The 20,470-nt window shown below is 55.8% G+C and overlaps 1 protein-coding gene across 6 annotated transcripts in view; it reads right to left on the bottom strand.

The window, feature by feature from the left end:
* DLGAP3 (DLG associated protein 3) overlaps positions 1-16,807 on the bottom strand; it is a 155,147-nt gene extending 138,340 nt beyond the window's left edge. For 5 of the 6 annotated variants that reach the window (XR_012155604.1, XR_012155606.1, XR_012155605.1 and 2 more), the window contains exon 1: positions 8,500-8,592. The gene's annotated coding sequence lies outside the window, so the exon portion shown is untranslated. Of the gene's footprint in view, positions 1-8,499; positions 8,593-16,723 lie in introns of those variants that run through there. The other variant, XM_073317303.1, reaches the window with a different exon arrangement.
* Between the last annotated feature and the right edge of the window lie 3,663 nt (positions 16,808-20,470).

Genomic DNA, 20,470 nt, shown 5'->3' with positions numbered 1-20,470 from the left:
GTTGCCAAGCCCACGTTTGAGCGTCCACACTGCATTGTAAACCTGGCTCTTGCAGCCTTGCTAACGAGCCCATACTGCACTGCACAGACCTTCTGAGTCGGGTTTGCAGCGTGACCTGCAACCACACTGCAAAGTGACAGGGCTTGAATGCGAGTCACAGTGGGACTCGGGCTCTGACCCACCCCCTAGCAAGGTCTGAGGACCTGGCTCCGGAGAGCTGGCTGACCCCCGTCAGACTGATTTGTGCGTGGATAGTAGGGGGACTTGGGCTCAAACCTGACTCAGAGCCCGGACTTAGTGTGCAGCATAGATGTGCCCTAAGGGCCCCAACTGGGATCAGGGCTGCACTGTGCTAGGTGCTGCAGACACACCTTGTGGGACAGTCCTTGCCTCAAAGAGTTTACCAACGAGCTAAAAAATATGGGAGAGGAAACTGATGCACTGAGAGGTGAAGTGACTTGCCCAAGGTCACACCCAGGTCAGTAGCAGAGTCAGGAAGAGCACTCAGATCTCCTGAGCCCCAGTCCAGCCAAACCCCAGTGCCCCTCTGTGACGCAGCAGGGAGTGGGGCAGATTTGACCTGGGAGCGTTGGATTTGACCTGGGAGCGTTGCCGGGAAGGTTCACTGGGACTGTCTGCCTTGGCGATGGGAGACTTCCCCTGAAGGAAGATACCTGAGGCTGTAACATGAGCCAGGAGGAGGGCTGGGAAAGCTGACACCTTTGCCTGGGAAACTGGACAAAGGCTAGAGGAGGAGCTGGGGGAAGGGGGAGAGAGCCCGCTGGAGAGGTTTTTGGTTTCAGTTTGGAGCAGTGTGGTGAAACGTATGGAACCCCAAGGCTGGGGTCTACGTTCTCTGCCCCCCAGAAGGACTTGACTGAGGGGTCCGGTTGTACCTATAAGTATTCCTGTCGTCCAATAAACCTTCCATTTTACTGGCTGGCTGAGAGTCACGGTGAATCCCAGGAAGAGGGGTGAGGGTCCTGACTCCCCCGCACTCCATGACACCCTCCGTAGCCCATGGGGAGCAGCAGAGACATAGCCACGAAGCCCTAGCTCGCCACAGAATTTTGCATATTCTATGAATAGGCCAGATGAGGCAGGGTGGTAGCAAGGCTGCATCCGTACAAGCTTCAGATAGTCATGTTGTTCCCAGGGGGCTAGGAGGTGATGAGGAAACCCGGCCTGAGCGCCACGCACTGGGAAACAATTCACAGGCGAGGAGATGAGCACAGCAAGGAGAAGCAACTTGGCCCAGGTCCCCCAGGGAGTCTGGCAGAGCTGGGAACTGAACCTAGCTCTCCAGTGCTTTACACACATGCCCAGCGAGAGACCAGGGACAGAGACCCAACCGTGCCTTCACCACGAAATACAAACTTTTTAAGGCAGCCCATCCAGACGTGGGCAGCAACTTAATCCTCCAGCTGGGTCAAGGCCATTCCCCATCCAGGTGAGTGTGTAAATCTCACACCCCTAAGCTGGGTTTTGGTTCCAGCTTCATTGCCATTTAATTCATATTTTGCTCAATGAAACAGCCCGGGCTCTGGGGTCCTTTCCCTTGTGGAGGATGGGGCATTTGCAATTTTAATAGTGAAAGGTTTCAGAGTAACAGCCGTGTTAGTCTGTATTCGCAAAAAGAAAAGGAGGACTTGTGGCACCTTAGAGACTAACCAATTTATTTGAGCATAAGCTTTCGTGAGCTACAGCTCACTTCATCGGATGCATACTGTGGAAAGTGTAGAAGATCTTTTTATACACACAAAGCATGAAAAAATGGGTGTTTTCCAGCACAAATCCAGGTTTTCTCCCCCCACCTTGATTATCATACACACTGTAAGGAGAGTGATCACTTTAGATAAGCTATTACCAGCAGGAGAGTGGGGTGGGGGGAGAGAAAACCCTTTGTAGTGGTAAACACCCATTTTTTCATGCTTTGTGTGTATAAAAAGATCTTCTACACTTTCCACAGTATGCATCCGATGAAGTGAGCTGTAGCTCACGAAAGCTTATGCTCAAATAAATTGGTTAGTCTCTAAGGTGCCACAAGTCCTCCTTTTCTTTTTAATAGTGAAGGTATTTTTAAAACTGAGTTACTTCACCCTGGAAACAGACCGACAAGCCTGCATCCGAGAGGCCATTGCATCCTTTCCACACTACACCACACGGCTTGTCAAGAGCCAACCGGGGAAAGTTCTCCTTGAGCCACCATCAGGATGAATGGGGGCAAGGTGATCTATTTATACACCTCCCTGGTGTAACTGGGAAAACCTTCCCCAGCCGCTCCTGATAAGATTGATCCACTTGAGATTCATTCCTATTTGCCATGCAGCTTGCAGAAGGGAATTGCTCCACCTGTATGCAAGCTCCCTAATCTGCCTTTCAAGGAGCAATTCTATGGCCTTTTCACAGTGCAGCAGCCCACTGTTTGACGATTAACCCAGCTGCACATTGTAGGAAGGAAGAAACCAGGATATCAAGGTGAGACAGGTTATGAAGAAGAGAAACCAGCCGACTATTCGTGATTTCAATGGAGCTATGCCAATTTATACCAATGGGGGATCTGACCCAAACAGCATAGGGCCTTAATGCAAGCTCACTCTGGCCTCTCAGCATTTTGAAAGAGAAATCAGGAGTGTATTCTTAGCACTCTGTATCCTTCCAGGCAACGTAACTTTATTTATTCATTCATTGCCAAAGTCCTGGAGCAAGCATCCAGGACTGCAATGGGAATCTCCATGCTCTCTGTGTTCAGTCAATAACCTTTCTGGCCTAATATTCAGTCCTTTATTGGGTTTGGCCCTTTGAGAGCTTTTGTGGGGAATCCTGTTGTTGTGTGGAGAGTGATGGGCTTAAGTCACCCGATCTGGATCTGTGTCTAAATTCCTCACTTTGTTTGGCTCCAGGGCTTTGGTTCCGCCTATTATGGTAATAAGGGCCAAGAGCAACATTTGGCTCCAGATCCACACACACACAAATAAATAAATAAATCAGGGTAGGCTGGATCCAGGTTTTTCGTTCAGCTTATTATTAGAGAGCTAAGGGCCATGTGCAAAACCTGGATCTGGATCTAAAATGGCCAGCTGCTCAGGCTTATGATGGAAATCAAAGCCAAGTGCAAAATTTAGATCTGGATCCAAACTTCCTGGCTGTTCAGATCCAGGGTTCAGTGCAGCTCATTACAGATCTTAGCTGTAAGTGCAATATTTGGACCCGAAATACTTGAAACTGGATGTTATTCTGTGCCAGTGATATTCCATCCCATATCTCCCCCCCACAAAACTCTTGATGGGCCCAAATAAAAATTCTCGATGCAGGCACTGGGAAAAGTTTAGCCCCCGATAAAACCTGTGCAAAATGTGGATCAGTTAAACTTTAGGAATTTGTATTTGGAGGGGGGAGAGGGGCTCTGGCTCGCTGCTGCAGGAGAGCACGGCCATACCACCAGAAAGAGTAGGACTTTTAGACTCAGCCTTAGGTTTAAGATTCTCCACTTCTACCCTTCAGACCATGAGACTAGACCATAATAAAACCCATGGTGTGGAGGGGAAGGGCGTTACTCATAATGACCCCCTTCCATCACAGATGTATCTTGTGGTATGAGACTCATGTTCCCAGCATGGGTACCAAGGGCCCAAAACTTGCACTCCTTTTATAGCACAACCTTCCCGTGCCCCAGTATTCCCCCCACCCCCAATAGCAAGTATTAATTAATATCCCAGGACTCTGGATCACTTGCATTCACAGCCCTGGCAATGACCCACATGCTGGCTAATGGCCATGCCTTATCTACCTGCAGAGCAGTGCATCTAGGAGTTTAGTGCTGATGAAAGATCGTAAGTGGTGATTTAAGTCCTTTGATTATCCGCAGAGTCGGTGCAGCAGCAGGGCAAGCTTCCCACATGCCACTGTCCCAACAATGAGCCTCAGCCCCTGGCTGGAAAGAGCCTCCCTGTAAAGCTGGGGTAGGATCCCCATGGTCCATCAAGACCTCGACCTCTCTCAGCAACAAGGGAACGGGTTGTAGTGGTGGTTTTACCACCTGGACAGCGGCCCACTAGCGCTAGACTTGAGACCACCTTCGGCAATGCAAACTCCCCTCCTAACTCCAGTCCACCACTGCACCAGTGGGGACCCACTCTTTCTGTGGAAGCTGGGCAGCCTATGGCAGCTGCCTTATTGCCACGCTGGAATCAAAGGGGTGGCTGCCCTCTAGGGATGATCTAGATCAAGGGTGGGCAAACTTTTTGGCCTGAGGCCCACGTCTGGGTATGGAAATTGTATGGCAGGCCATGAGTGAAGAGCTGTGACAGCAATGTGTTTTTTTAAATCAGACAAGACACACTGTGCCGGGGCATAGCCACGGGTGGCCCACTCACTTATCCTCCAGCGCAGGCCCACCCCATCACTTGCCCCACTCCGCCACCTGGTGCTCCAGCCAAGGAGCAAGGTCAGGGCGCCGGAGCAGGGCAAGTCCCCAACCCCGCTCCTGGCCGGAGCAAGGCAGTAGAACTCGAGGGCCAGATTAAAGGCTCTGACGGGCCAGATGCAAGGCTCTGACAGGCCAGACGCGGGCTGTAGTTTGCCCACCCCTGATCTACCCGACACCTGGGTCTCTCCTGTTCTCTGCCTCAGGCACACCCCCATTTGGCCTCCCAAAGACTGAAATGCTTTAGTCAAATGCAAATTATTGGGCTCTAGTGGATGAAAGCTTACGGCCTTTGATATACAGGAAGACCAATTAAATGATCTAATAATGCTAGGGTGTGGACTAAGCCACACAGAGGTCACCAAGCAGCCATGAGATGGTCATGCTTCATTGTGGCCCTGCTCAAAGCCCAGAACTTGTCTGTACGGAAAGCTCCAAGCTGGGACTAAGGCCTGAAGATGCTAACCAAGGGCATTAACTATTACAAGATGCAGTTCACGAAGAGTCTACCCAACTGAGCTCTACCCTGATGCGCTGACCCGCTCTGTGCCATCTTGCCACGGGTACAAGCCCTAACGGTGCCAGCCCCATGCCAGCTTCCCATTCCAGGTACTCAAATGGCTCTGTGGCTATGTTGGTGGTTATTTCTCGTGTTGACACTCCTGCTGAAACGGGAGCCGCGGGCACTTTGATAAATGCATTGAAAGGGCTGATCCTCTGCCAACCCCTCCTCTAAGTGCATCATTGATGCTATCGTGTGCTGCTCCTCACGGCAAGATCCCCTCCCTCAGTCAAAGGAAAGATTCCTCAGCCGCCTACGGAGGAGCGTCCTCGAGGACTCCGGCAGGGCAGCTGGGGAACACACAGAAATGTTTACAGGAGCACACTTAAAAGCACTTGGTTGGGATGAAAAGGAGAGCAGGAGAGTCAGGAAATGACATCTCTTCCCTAAGGGAATCTAAACTTTACCAGCAAGCTCCTGCTCTCATTTACATGACAGTAACTGTTCTGGAATCACTCCAGATTCACACCAGCAGAATCCAGCCCTCTTTTGGGTTCCAGGACCATCATATGTGGGCTTGGCATTATAAATGACCATCCGCCCAGCTGTGTTTTCATCCCACCAGTTCTGAGCCTCATGCTCAGGGACTAGATGACAGGCGTAAACCCGCCAATGGATGTAACCCCTGAGAATACATCTACACTGCAAAAAACACCTGCAGGCAGCAAGTCTCAGAGCTGGGGCTACAGGCTCAAGTTCGCAGGCCTAGCATAGCCTGCAGCCATTTGAACTCAGGCTCTGAAACCCACCCTGGAGGGACCTACTGGGGGCAGCAGATGTTCCCAGGTGGGTCTGTCACCAGCAGGGTCCCTCCTCACCCCCACCACTCCAGGTGCTGTACATATCATACCCAGGTTATACATATCCCCGATCCTTGCAGTCTTCATGCGAGATTCCAGGCAAGACTAACAGAAGACAGGGAGGCCCACTAGACAACTCCCAAACTATTTAAAGGTGTACTACCGAATTCCTATACACTACAGAAACTAGGCTCTAGTAACGTACACAGACCCAGGACCTACAATAAGTGACAACCTCACCCCTACCACACTGGGGTCTCCAATGCTGTTGCTAAGAAAGACCAGTCCCCTGCAACCTTGGGGTTTTGCAGCCAGTGAGAATAGTGCTTGGGACATGGCAAACCTAGACTTTCACAGGGCCACTGACAGCACAAGCAGGCATGCTCGGGATGGATGTCCCTCCAGATCACTCCATGCTGGACAGCCTGCAGCTGATTCCAAGAGTGAGCCCAACATGGGAATTAAATCTTCCCACAATTGGTTAAACACATTAGCGCCAGCAAAATGCCCCAAGCCGCTTTGCAAGGTCTGTCAACCCCTGTCCCACAGAATTCCCAACAAGGAACAGCACTGCCCACCAGAGAGCCATCAACAAACAGATGACAGGGAGCTGTCGAGGCATGGATGCCCACAGGATGCCGCCATGAGAACACGTCTAACCCTCATCATCACATTCTGAAGGGAGGAAGGTTTCACCTTATGCCAAATCTCCATGCCTGCCTATGGTGTGTACTTGTGTCCCATCCCCCTTCCAGCTGGCCTGCCAACTCTGGGATAATAGCCCTACTTCTGCTGGTAGCTAATGGAGTTACTCCTAGAGCTCACCTAAAGGAGGTCTGCACTGCAGTGCCAGAAGTCCCTGATTCAAACCCAGTGGATGGCCCAGGCTGCTGGTCATTACAGCATGCTACCTCTTTAGCTGAATCTACATTTAGGGCCTGATCCTGCTCCAATTTAAGTCAACAAAGAAAGAATCCACATCCACCATGGCTGGGATCGGAAACCGAGCTATGCTACTGCCCATCACCAGGCTCCTGGTGGAGAGATTGCTGTTGGATTTCAGGAGGAGAATGAGGCTCAAACCCAACCCTCCCTACTTTCAAACAACAGCTGGAAGCCCAGGGCCCGATTTTGCTCTCCATTGCACTGGTGTGACTCAGCAGAGCTACCCCACTGCAAAGGGAGAGGAAATCAGACCCACAGCGGCCGCTCTTTACCATGCAACCCCTATCCGGTTCGTTGTTCTCTTCAGGATCGGGACGGACACTGTTTCTGTGACTCCACAAGCGGATTGCTGAGCAGGGGGAAGGCCTCTCCAAGCAGCAGCATTTACCCTCAATCAAAGTAGCCACCAAAAAAATAAAGCCAATGAAGGACCAAATCCAGCCCATAAAACCCAGGAGCTCGGAGTTCCTGCCCTCACCCTCTGGTCACAGCAGCCTGCCCTGGGCAATCGGAGCACCCGATCCTGCCCGTTGCTCTGCACAGCGGGGCACAGCAGCTCACAGGATCTGGGCCTTACTTTGGGGACCTCCTCCAGGAATTGCTGGGGTCCAAGCTCAGGCTCCTCAGTGCTTGTGTGTCACCCTCCGTCAGAGGGACTGCAAGCACTGTACAGATGTACTCATTTCGCCTCGCCGCCCACAGGGCAGAGCAGTAGCACCACCCCCGTTTTACAGGTGGGGAAACCGAGGCACAGACCCACATTTTCCGCAAGGGCCTCTCATTCTGCATGCTCCAAGTCTGGAGATACTCTGCAGGGCACCCCCGCTAGGGCACCCCCTCTAGGGCACCCCTAGCTCCAAGACAGTCCAACGGGGGCTCAGCGACCCCAGGATCGGGCAGTCACCTGGGGGAAATGCTGAGTGGCTCAACATCCAGAAACCCCTGGCTGGCAATGAGGAGAATCAGGACCCGATGTAACTATTTATAATCGCTCGGGCAGCGGGAGCGGCTGGTGGCTGCCTGGGGGGGAACTCCCAGCGGACCGGGCCAGGACCCCCCAGCCCAGCGCTAACTCCCCAGGCGTGTCTGCGAGGGAGAGTCACTCCCACACCAGGAAGCCCTGCAAACTTGGAGGGGGGGCCGTTGCCCTGCTCCCTCCGTTTAAATCTCCAGGGGCTGGGGGGGGGGTCTTACTTTCCTCCCCAGCAGGCAGATGACTGAGCCCAGCAAGTTTCTGCGGCTCGGGGAGACACGCCCCCCACAGGACGCCCCCAAGTCGCCCGCTCCCCCCTACAGCAACTTCCCCTCCCCCCGCTTGCGGGGCGTCTGCACCTCGAACCTGCCCGGGCTCCGCTCGCCCCCAGCCGGCCAGTTTGCAGCCCCGGTAGCCCCCACGGGGCGGGGCGGGGTGGGGGGGGGGGAAAGGAGCCACCAGCGACCTCCACCAGGAGCCCGGCGAGATTCCGCCCCAGCAGCAGCGAATCGAGAGCGAGCTGCTGAGCAAAAGGTCCCCGGCGGGGCCCGGACGCCCCCCGGGAAAGCGGGGGCGGGGGGGGCCGCAAAGTCCGCCCCCAGCCCACGCCCAGGCAGGGACGAGCCCTTGCAAAGCGGGCGACTAACTGTTGCTCGGTGGCGCGCACTAGCCGCCAGGCTGGGCTCGCTCGCCAGGATCCAGCTGCAGCCTTGTGTGCCCCCCCCCCCCCCGCACGGGCGGATGGCAAAGCAGCCGCCCCCCCAACAGCCAGCAATAGCCCCGGTCCTCTTACCTTGCCGGGGAGCCGCTCCTCGCGGGGCTACATCCTTAGCTCCAGCTTCCTCCAGCGCTTTTGCGTCTCCTCCTTCTCCTCCTCCGGATTTTTTTGCTTCCTGCTGAGGATCCCGCCCCCCCCCTCCTCCTCCTCCTCCTCCTGCACACCCCCGCCCCGGAGAATAAATCAGCCGCGATCTCCCCAGCCAGCCGGCGCCGGAGCCCGGCTGGGCTGGGCAAGGGGATGCGGGAGGGGTCCGGAGACCAGCGGCTTCCTCCCCAGCCCCGCACTGCAGATCTAGGGGGGCTAACGAGACGGACACGCCGGTGTCTCCTTTACTCCCGGAGACCCGGGGAGCGGCGCGGGGGAAGATGTGGAGGTGGATTTCCCCAGGAACCTGCGGGGGGGGGGGGGTTGCAGCCTCGCGCAGACACAAAAGCCTCCCCCGTCCCCGCCCCCCTCCCGGGCTCCTTGGGGCTTTGCAGGGAGGATGCAAGATGGTCTCAGCACAGGGGGGCTTTTCGGTGCCCCCCCCCGCCGCCCCAATCCAGGCGGCTCGCTCCCTCGCTCTCCAGCCCGGCTAGGCCCGGCAAGGGGGGGCCCTCCCATGCGCGAGGCCAAGGCGCGCCCCGGGGACCCCAGCTCGGGGCGTGCGGGGACCCAGCCCCTTTCCGCTTCGTGACACAATAGCCGGGGAAACGCCAACGCGCAGCGCGAGAGAGACGCGAGCTCCGGGCGAGCTGCGGCGAGCCCCACGCCCCCGGCTCCGGCCGGGCAGGGCCAGCTGCCCGAGCGCGCCAGGGGCCGGGGGGCGCCGCGGGGGGAGACTCTGGCTCCCCCCCGCAGCGAAGGAGCGATGTCAGCGCCAGGCGTTAACCAGGCCCACGCAGCACACGGCTGTCCTGAGTTTGCCAGGTCTCCTTCCACTGCAGGGAAGCCGGAATGCGCTCCTGGCCTTCCCGGAGGTTTCTAAAGTTTTGCCAATTTTTAATTAGCGCAGGCCTGACCCACAACCCCCAGGCTATCCCTGTCTCTCCCCCAGTGCCCCTTCTTCCTGACCCACAGCCCTGCCCCCTTCCCCTGCGCAGGCACACACAGCTCTTCTGATTCCCCCCCCTCCCTGCATCCCACTCCTGCTACCCAAAGATCATCCCCGGCTGAGTGGGGGTTTTGTGAGCTGGAAAATGTTCTGCCAGGAACAAGGCTGAGGCTCCCAAACTCATCTCACCAATCACTGGAATCTGGCTGTGGCAGGCAGCCTCTAGGGGGACAGTCTGGTGCATAGGAGGCCTCTCTGGGGCTGTGGTTATGGGCCCAGGACAGCAAAGGCAACAGTGCTTAAAATGGGGGAGGCAGGGAGGGAGGAGTTGGCCTTACCCGCATTGGAATGAAGCAGCCATGGGCCAGCAAGGTGCCGGTTGTTGGGTTCTTCCTTTGGGAGCATGGCCCCAGCAGGGCTGAATCTGCCCCACAAAGAGATTCCCTCCAGCCCTGCAGGAGCCAGCTGGTGGGTGCACTGCGGCCTGCGCTGTCTGCTGCATTCTGCTCACCGGGCACCCTTTGCTGGGGGAGACCTTCCCACAGGACGGCGTTGAAAGCAGCATGCGTGTGCACACGTGTGTGGCTGTACCTGAGTGTTTGCACGTGTAGGTGTGACTGTGTCTGAGTGTGTGTGAATGCACGCCAGTGTAGGTGTGACTGTGTCTGAGTGTGTGTGAATGCACGCCAGTGTAGGTGTGACTGTGTCTGAGTGTGCGCGTGCGCACGTGTGAATGAGTGAGTGCTTGTAGGAGGATGTGTGTAATTGTCTCTGTGTATCTGAGAGGGGAATTTCACATGGGTGCCTGTGACACCTCACCCTCACCACAATGAGCCACCTTCCCCCGGACCCTGCTCCTGGCTCACCAAGTCCCACTGTCACCGATCCATTCCGGCATTTCGGAGCCATCTCCCCAAGGCAGTGGAGAGAGGTGGTCTCCTATCTCCCCTTGCTGACACCCCTCACCCCTCATCAGCGCGGGGTGATGCTGCATGGTGCGATTTCACTGCATTTTCACAGTAAAACTGTAACTAAAGCTGCCAGCTTGGGCTGGACGTATTCCTGGAGGTTTCATCACATGACATAATCTTTAATTAAAGGTTCCTCTTTAACTCCTGGACCATCCTGGAGGGTTGGTGACCTTAGCTGCAACACAGTCATGGATTATTTCCCTGCTTGGCTAAAACGAGTCAAGAGACGCTGGCGTGGGGAGCTGGAGCCTACCTCCCTCAAGAGGTGACCGTAACAGTAGGCCACGTACTGCCACCTGCCAGTGTAACCTCTGGAGCTCGCTGTGTTAAGCGTTATGGAGCCTGCAGTTCTCTAGGCGCTGTCCCTGGTAAAGCAGCTGTGGTTCGCTATGTCACACTGCTCCTGGCTCATGCTAGCAGGGGAGCAATAACGACTCCACGTCTGGGACATATCTCCAGCCTTCTGTAACTCAGGGCTCTCCTAGCGTTTGAGAAAACGATCTGGGACTAGCCCAGGAGCGAGGAGTGTAACTGGCCCTGCCATCGGGTTCTGCAATAACGACTCAGTCTGCCTTCTCCCAGATCAATGCAGAGCCCGTGACACAGCAAGGAGATTCCTTTCTGCCCTTCACACGTCAAAGCCCCGCACCATATGCAGCCTAATTCACTAATCATCATAATTACAGCAAGCACCAGTTAGAAGTGCAATAAAATAATAAACTGGTTCACGCCTCCCTGTGGGCCCAGTGGAGGAAACGCACAGGGATCAGTGCCCGCCCTTCGCCTGGGTTTTTGCTGGCTTCTTGGGTTGCTCTCAGAGCCCTGAAGCCCTATTGCTGTTATAATAATAGGGCAAATTGTGCAGACTCTGGTCCCCCAGGGTAAGCCAAAGAAAATCCCTCTCTATTCAGTGGTGGCTAGATGACTTTAACAGGGGCTCGGCCAGGAAGGGTTCACATCATTTCTCCTTTCATTTGCTGGCGTTTAGAATAAACCATGTGGAAGATTAATGCTGTAATAGGCTGCCTTTGCCTTGGGTTTTGTTGGTTTGTTGTCGTAGGGTCACTGGTGAGGGCTGCATATGTTGGTGTGTTTGTGTAGAGGTTGCTTTGCACACAGGCTGTTATTGTAGGGTCACTGCATGAGTGCTGTGTATATTGGTTTGTTACTTTAGGGCCACTTATAAATAGTGGGCAAGCTGGTTATTGTAGGCTTGCCTGAGAGCGCAGGTATGTTAGTGTAGGGATGCTGTGAAGGCTGGCGTGTTATTGTAGGGTTGCCATTGGTTTGGAGGAAGCATTAACACAGAGACAAGATGATGCGGACTTTGCAAACTGATCAAAAGGTAAAACAGGCAGGGCCACCGTGGGGCCGTTCCAGCCTCCGGTTAGCTTCCATGGCGGGAGGTGGCTGGGTCCCGGCCTATTCGTTTTCCCTCCATCTGCCACTTCCAGCTCAGTGCACATGGCCCTGGCAGTCACCCAGGGACGTGGAGCAGGCCGGAGGGCGGCACGTGAGGCCCTGCACTCTCACATTTCCCCTGTTCTATCGATCTGGATTGCTTCTATAATTCACAGAGTGTCCTGAGACCTCCCACCACTCGGCAGAGCCCAGTGCACAAACTGCGCCCCGAGCAGCGACAGCCCCTTCCCTAACACCCAAACCAGGGCACATCTGGCAGGGACTCCATTGCTTTGCCCTCCCACTGACCCCCTCAGAGGGTCATGATGGTGGATTCCTGTGGCCCCCCTAGGCCCCAGTGGGCCAGCTCCTTAGCTGCTATGAGCAGGGCTGGAGGGGGGGGGGGGAAGGCGGCTCAGCCTTCTGGCCTTTCACCTCCGCAGATGTAAATTCCAAGCTTAAATTAGGTAAACGGAGAAGAGGAGCTTTCTGAGCTCAGCCTAATGCGCGCTGAATGCTTCTCCCAACTCCCTCCCCCGTGCACCAGAGACTCCCCAGGCTGGAGCCCGGAGCCCTTGGCGTAGCTTGGAGAGGGGCAATGCTGGAGAACTACAGGGGCTGGCTGAGGGAGCAAGGGGCACCCCCATGCTGCAGACCGAGCGAGGAGTGCTGGAGTCCGCTGCCGGCCCTCCCTCGCTGTCTGCGGCCCCAGCCTCCGCCCAGAGAGGGGCTGCTTCTCTTTCTCTGTTACAGCATTGACCTCCGCAGCCAAGAGAAATCATTCCAGGAACTGCAGCCAGCCTCCTTCCTCCCTCGCCCCGGCCTCTGCGTGCACAGGGCTCCTGCAATTAGCCAGGTGCCTCGAGGTGGACCTTTTCCCCACCCCCCAAGTGCAGGCAGAGGAGAGCCACCCGCCCCTGCTTATCACCTCACCCCAGCACCGGGGATCCAGCCTTCAGCCCAGGAAGTTCTTGTCAGTGCTGGTTACGAGCACCCAGGTGAGATCAGGCCCCGCTGTGCCACACAGCTGCAAGGAGCGGGCGGTCCAAGGATGATCACTGATGGGGAACTGAGGCCCCAGCTCACACAGGAAGTCTGCGGCAGAGCTGGGATTTGAACCCCGATCTCCTGATCCCAGGCTGGTGACCACAAGGCCACCCCTTGTCTCTACGGGCCTTATAGCCTTTAAAGCTTCCAGTGGCCAAATACGGGAGAGGAAGCCTGGTCTAGCGGTTAAGGACTCCGGACTCCTGCGTTTTAGCTCTGGTGACTGGTTGTGTGACCTGGGGCAAGCCCCCAACCTCCCTGATCTCAGTGGAGCAGCACCAGCCCCTATGTTTGCCATGGAGGCCCAGCCCAGCAGTGAAAGAGTTAAGACCCAAGAGGCAGTGACCCAGCCCTAGGGCAGTGGATCAGGCCCAAGGCTCCACCCAGGGCCAGCAACCACCATCCTGCAGGTCGGTACTGAGCTACCCCTCCACAGGGCTTCCCGACCTTCACAGCCCCTGGATCACCTGCACCCCCTCCCTCGCCACGAGCTGCTGCAGGAACCAAGGCGTGAGGGGGGTTCCCCGAGGAATTATAGGAGCTTGGCCTCTTCAAAAGGACTTTCTCCCAGAAGTCCTTTTGAAATCTCCCCCAATCCACGTCTTCGGGGAGCCGCGCCAGGCACGGGGGGATGGTCCCCAGAGGGCAGGGTTGTGGCTCATGGGCATACCCTGCATAGTCTGTGCAAGCCCACAAGCCCAGGGCATGTGGGACCCATTGCCTTTGCCCACCTGCCTTGGCATCCCTCCCACTTCAGAGCCACAGCAGTGGCAGGCAGGGCAGGTGCCTGGCAGTGCCCTCTCTCTCCGTGTGCCCACATGCCAAGTGCCAAGCCCAGTGCAGAGAAGGCAGGCAGGGCCCAGCGGCTGGCGCTGCCATGTGGCTGCCTGACCTTCCCCGGGCAGCAGAGCTTGAAATGAGAAATCAGATTCCAACTGCGATACGCCTGCCATGACCCAGCAGGGCCAGCAAATTCAGCCCAGCCTCTCTGCTCTGACCCAGCCACCTCCCCCCCGCAAGGGCTGAGCCCCCCACTGCCCCTTTCCAATGCTGCTGTGTGCTCCGTGGGCTCTCGCCCTTATAGACAGGCAAAAGGCTGGAGCCAGCCCCCTCCTGCCCAAGAGCACCCAGCTGTGCTGGGAACAGCCCCCATGCCCGGTATCTCACACACACACCGATCTCTTCCACGCTGCCCCCTAAAGCAAAACAAAACACTCTCACCAGCACCAGGCACATCCAGGGCAGCTTTGATTGGGGATCTCAAAGCACATTAAGAAGAGGAGTTCAGCCAACCAGCCAGCCCCAGTCCCCTGCCCCCTGGGGGTGGAGTAGGTAAATACATTTTCCTGTCCCCATTTCACAGCGGGGGACACTGAGGCACAGAGGGGGAAGTGACTCATTCGCAGCCCTACAGCAAGATGGGGTAGAAGCTGGATGTCCATCGGCGTGCTGACCTCTGCTAGCCACAAAGGAGACAGACAGAGAGCGTGATGCAGTCTGAGCAAAGGCCTGGGAGTCAGGAATTCCTGACTTACAACCCCAGTTCTGACACAGCGCTGAGCAAGCAGCTTTCCTGCCCGGGGCCTCAGTTTCCCCATCTGTACAAGAAGGGGAAAGGGCAGGCAATTGCCAAGTCTTTGCAGTAGTGCAGCAGGGTGACCTGTCTCCTGGCTGTTGGCCGTGCCGTCTGGTTTTATCAGAAAGGAGACTTGCTTTCAGAAGTGAAGGGAAATATCAGCTGCTTGGGAACAGGCAGAGAAGCCAGAGACAAAGAGCCGGCTGGACCCTCCAGCAGCAGAGATGAGAGCCAGCCTATCAGGGTCTGTGATGAGAGTCTGCCCCTGAGCGTCTAACCACCACCTGCTAATCTCAGCAAGCAAATAAATGACAGGGAAATGTGTGCTTCAGGGTCCAGGTGACAGCCCCCTATGCTGCCCTGCTCCCTGTCTCTCCTTCCTCTAGGCTCCCCCAACAAGAATGAGAAGTCCACAGCTATTGTATCATGTTTCGTGTCCAGCTGCATCCCTACCCGGTAATCCCAGGGAATCATCAGGGTGGAGGAAGTTCACAGGAGAGAAGCAGTGGGGGTCTAGTGGTTAGAGCGGGGGTGACTATGAGTCAGGACACCTGGATTCTATTTCTGGCTCTGATCCCCACTGGCTGTATGAGTTACTTCCCATCTCTATGCCTCAGTGTGTGACCCAGGCCCAAGTGTGTGTGGGTGGGTGTGTGATACAGGGGCAAAATGTGTGTTGCATCCGCATCTAGAAGCTGGTCCACTAGAGGATAATAACCTACTACTGCTGCTAAGAGGGTTACTTCTTTAGCTCCAATGGCAGAGGTCTGTGCTGTGGGGCGGAAAGTCCCAGGTTCAGACCCTCCTGGTAATCTGCGATAGGGACAGTTCCTCTTGAGTGCTGCCTGATCTATGCAGGGGTGAGGAAGGAGTCCACCCACACCAGGGGGTTCGTTTCCTGACATCCCATGCAAAGCCCCGCTGAAGGGAGAGAGCCCACAGCACAGCGCAAGGGCCCCTGGCTGGCAAGGAGCGGGGAGCACAGAGCCTGGACAGGCTTCCTGGAGCTTGTTTTTAAGAAAACGTATCCCTGCGTTTTCATGCATTATTAACCACAGGACAGCAGCAGGTAATTTACAGCAACGGCTGCACAAGAGGCCAGGAGATATACACCCACACGGCTCTCCAAGCAAACAAAGCTCACCAGCACGGTGATTTCTTACCGGCTCGGGGCTGTTCTCCCTGCCAAGCCACAAGCTGCAATTCTTTGCAGGGAGACGACACTCCAGCCAGTGCTGGGAGCATCTCCAGTGGTTTCTCACCCAGAGACCGAACAATGGCAGAGTCGAGACCAATCACCGACTGCTCTGTGTTGGCAGCTTGGCATAGCACTCATTGCCAGGAGCCGGCAGTGCACTTCACAAAGGGAATGGGTCATTATCCCCATCTTGACAGACAGGGGAACCGAGGCACAAGGGAGCAGGGACTTGCCCAAGTGAGTCAGTGGGGGAAGCCAGGCCTCACCCCACACGTCCCCTGTCTATTTCCGGGGGCGTTCGCTCCCCTCTCCCCTGTTGGCTGTGTGATGCCCTGGATGCACCTGGACTCTGGGAGGACAGACGGACCGACAGACCAGCCAACCCTGAAGTTTGCTACCATTCAGCGACTGGGCTTTAATTTTCACTCTCCATGTTGCTTGCCAGGGAGGAGGCTGGGGGGCACTGTCCCGATCGAGGCAGAGCTGGCAGCTCCTCCTGTTGCAATAGCTGCCCGACATGTCCCATGAAGTCACTGGGAGTTTTGTCATTCGATCAGGCCTCATAACCACAAGGGTGCTCTGCCTCCCGCATCCCTCCTCTTCCTTCCCTGGCTCTGTCTTCTCTCCCCTCCCCTCCCCATGCAAGCTTTCCCCTTCCCACACACCCCAACTCCACCCCTGGGTTATTTTAAAGGCTCCGTGCCCCCACTGCCCACCTTGCCCAGTCTGCCAGGAGACTGGCTCACTGAGGAAGAGATTCCCCCTCACCCTCCTCCCAGCCTGCGTGCAGCACTCTCCGATAACACGCCTCAGCCTTTAATATTTATTTACTGCTAAATATTTAAACCTGTTAAATAAATCTTTACACACGAGCCGCCTGGCAGAACCGGGTCCCCGCGGAGACCTGGGGCTGCCTTGGCAAAGGAGTGTGGGTGGCTGGAAAGCTGCATCCAACCCTTCTAGCTCATCAGGACGGGCATATGCCTTCTGACCACACGCTGCCAGGTTACCTTGTCATCCTGGTGCCAGCCAGAGCCTGGCCCTGGGCGCGGACCTCCCTGCCCATAACACAATGCACGCAGTCTGGAGCTGGATTCCCCACTGCCCTGTGTTCTGCACAGCCAGTTACAATGGGGCAAAGTCCATTCACGCCCCGTCACCACTGGTTTAAATGAGGCACAAGGGTCAGGGCAACAGGGAATCAGGCCCATGGAGTGTGTGGTGCAGATGTGTCATTTAAACAATAGTCTTCCCTGTCCTCCCTCCAGTTTCCATCACAAAGCACTTTTACAGACATCAGTGATTATTACAGAGATTCTGGTACATTTTCTTCCTGTTTTAAAGGCAGGGAAACCGAGGCACGGAGATTAAGTGACCTTGCCCAGCTTAGCCAGCAAGTCAGTGTCTGAGTCAGCAATGGAACCCAGGAGTCCTGGCACCCAGAACACACCCCCTAACATCCAAGAGACGGGTCGACACCCGGCTCTGCACTGAGCTCACCTCAGCAGAGCCAAAGCCTTGGGCTGGGAGCTGAACTCATTACCCAGAGGCAAGAGTCACGGATACGGTGGAGCAAGGGGATGAGCTCACAGGCACTGAGAGAAAGAAGCTGCAGCTCCTATTCAAGGCAGCGTGGCCCCACGGATAGGGCACTGGGCTGGGACTCAGGAGACCTGGGTTTTATTTCCTGCGCTGATGCCAACCTGCTCTGTGACCTAGGCAAGTCACTTCCCCTCCCCCTGCCTCAGTATCCCCTCCCACCCTAGGACTGGTTCCCTGGCTAGCCCACCTGAGCTGCTTAACCAAGGGCACATCACTGGGGCGGACAGCAAGACTCCTAGCATGAATCCTGTGCTGGATTGGAAGGCGAGCTGCCAAGGGGTCAGGGAGGTTTATTGGGCTCAGCACAACTATGCAGGGTGCCCATGGGCCATGGCTGGGAGCTCCTTTCCCCGGGGAGGCAGTGCGGCCAGCCAACAGGCAACCCACACACAGCCAACTGCAGAGTCACCAGCCAGCTTCTCCCCTAGGGAACCAGCCAGAATGACACCCAGAAAAATATACCCCCCACCCAGCCATGCCTCCTGGGCCACACCTGCCTCTCCCCTGCATCATCTCTACACAAGGGAAGCAGGAAAGAGCTGGAGGGGCAGAGGCAGGGACGGTGGGATGCAGGGGGCTAGTGTAACATCCTGGCACCAGCCAGAGCAGCCCTCACTTGTATCGTTGCCCCCTGGGACTTTGCAGGGGCATAGAACCACGACAGCTGAAGGGCCAGTCCTGAGCTGCTCCCTATCTCATGACACGACGGTGGCCAAGAACCTTCAAACTATGCCCTGGTGTAGAGAGAGCAGGCAGCCTGAAACACAGTGACATCTGCCTCACAGCAGGAAGCCTGAAACAATGATTAACTCCCCCCACCCCCGCTTTTTTTTTTTTACTCAACCAGATGATAACTCTGAAACCTAATGATGTCTCTTTGAATGTGAGCTGTTTTCCTGCTAATCCAAGCACATGAGGAAGAAGAGGGATGATCACATTGCAAAGATCTGCACCAATGGCTGCGAGCAGCATTCTGTTATAGCACCACTAGTGGGCACAGTTTGGTTTGGGGGGCGGGGAGCTTAGCTCTGAGACAAAGGGGCGAGCTGAAAAGGCCAATGTCGCTTCACCCCCTGCCTGACATACATCTCAGAATTAGGAAGGTCTGCCTCTGCTGAAGAGAAGGGATGGAAGGCGAGGAGGGAGAACCGGGTGTGTCCCAGACAAAGCTTAGCAACATAGCGGTTTGCTTTACTGAGCACCAGAAACTGGAGCCACCATGCAGGGCTGCACCTTTATTTAGCTCATGATTTATATTATACCCACAGCACTGCCTACTCTGGTGGTTTTTTGGTGACTCTCTAGTTATTGGGCATTTTCCCAAAAGCCCCAGCTCCTGGAGTCATGGGATTTCATGAGAATCTCAGCTTTCATTTTCTAGTCCTCAGGGGGGAAGAGAAGAGCAGGAAAATGTGGTCCTGGAATGTTGGTTGGTTGGTTTTAAAGGTGAATTTAAAAATAATCCAAAAAAGCTTTTGGTTTGTAAAACCTCCTGATTTTTAAACTGATCTCCTGATTTAGGCAGGGTGGGGGAGACGCCTGGTTTTTGGATACCTGAGGTGAGCAATGCTGGTGTGCGCCTGCATGAAGGTTTAGGCAGGAACCGGATTACAACCCCCTAGCTGCTTTCCTCTCTCCACTACTTCCCAGCATAGCAACTGTCGCTGGAGGAGTCCCGGTTACCAAGGAGGGGACCGGAGCATCCTCGAGAAGTTACATACATTAGAATTCAATTTTCATGTGTGCATTTAAAAATTAATACACTATTAAGTCAGCTACGTGAGCCGCTTCCGGGCAGCTCTGTTCAAACCTCATTACCAATGGATGGTGCGTCCTGGGGGCCACAGCGTGTTACAGACATTAACCCCTGGGCGTGGCTGGCAGGGAGAGGGTGCTAGGTGGGGACTCTCCATGCTCGGCGAGCCATGGAACGGAGCCGGCTGTGGGATCGGGAGGACGGGGGTTGTCAGAGAAGGCGACGCGATCCAATGGTGGGAGCACGGGGAGGTTAAAGGTCAGCCTGCCCAGGGGCCAGACCCGGAGCCCTGTTACTGTGGGGTAAACCCTGGATCATGCCACTGACTTTGCTGGAGTTTGCAGCACTCGAACTGACAGCTCACTGGCCCTGCAGATCTAGTCCCAGCTCTGACACCGACCTGAGCAGCTCTGGGCAAGGCTCTTAGGGTCAGATTTTTCAGCGAGCCCACCTCCCGTTTAGGCACCAAACTAAGGCTCAGCCTTTCAGTAGCTCCCACTGCAACACCCAGAGCCAGATCGCCCCGAGACCTCAGCCTGCAACATGTTCCCAACACACCCAGCTCCTTGGGCCCGGCTCCCCTCCCACTGGTACAGAGCCAGGTGACTGCTGAAGTCAGCCACTCTCAGTCCCATTTCACCTACCCTGGCTGCATAAAGGGGCCTCAAAGTGGGGTGGAAGCAACCCCCAGGGGCTCCCAAGCTGACGGGTTGTGCGTCAGCTCTGCTCCCAGCCCCTGGTGTAGGGATGGGTCTGGACTGCATTGCATTACAGTTATCCTCTGCTTTCCAGGACCCATGGGGAACAGAGCATAAGCTAGAGCAACTCTGAGGCTGATTGACACTGGGACAGGCAGGGCCCTCCCCCTGGCATAGCCCAGAACACAGGAGACACAAAGACAACTTCAAGTCACCTTAACCTTCACACACCATCCCAGCCCCACATAGAGGATTGGAGTATCTTAGCCTCAGGCCCCATGGAATTAAACTGGGCTAAAGCCAACGTGAATAGGGTGAGAACCAGACTTTCCCGCAGTACCTCCAGCCACAACAGGAGGTAAATCACAGTCACTTACCCAATGGGCATTGCCAGGACACTCACTGTCACACACTGGGAAGGTGCCGCTGCAGGATCCGGTCAGTGTCTGTGTCCCAAGGAGCGTCCCCCTGGCCCTGTGTCTCTCGAGCTACATCTCCCAGGTTAGCCATCCCAGGGAGGCGAAGGAGGGAGGTTTGGTCTGCGGTGCCTCTTCTCCCCCACCCCTCTCCAGTCCCTGCCTGCAGGGTGCAGTGCTGGCCAAGAGGGGCCCACGTGGCTTGGCCTCCACGACATGCATCATTTGCACAAAAAAAGCTCTTCATGGGTGCAACCCCCAGGGCCCACAGGAAAGGCCAGAGGG

The sequence above is a fragment of the Lepidochelys kempii genome, chromosome 19 (assembly GCF_965140265.1).
Source record: "Lepidochelys kempii isolate rLepKem1 chromosome 19, rLepKem1.hap2, whole genome shotgun sequence".
Lineage (NCBI taxonomy): Eukaryota > Metazoa > Chordata > Testudines > Cheloniidae > Lepidochelys > Lepidochelys kempii.
This window is presented reverse-complemented; position numbering and strand designations above follow the sequence as displayed.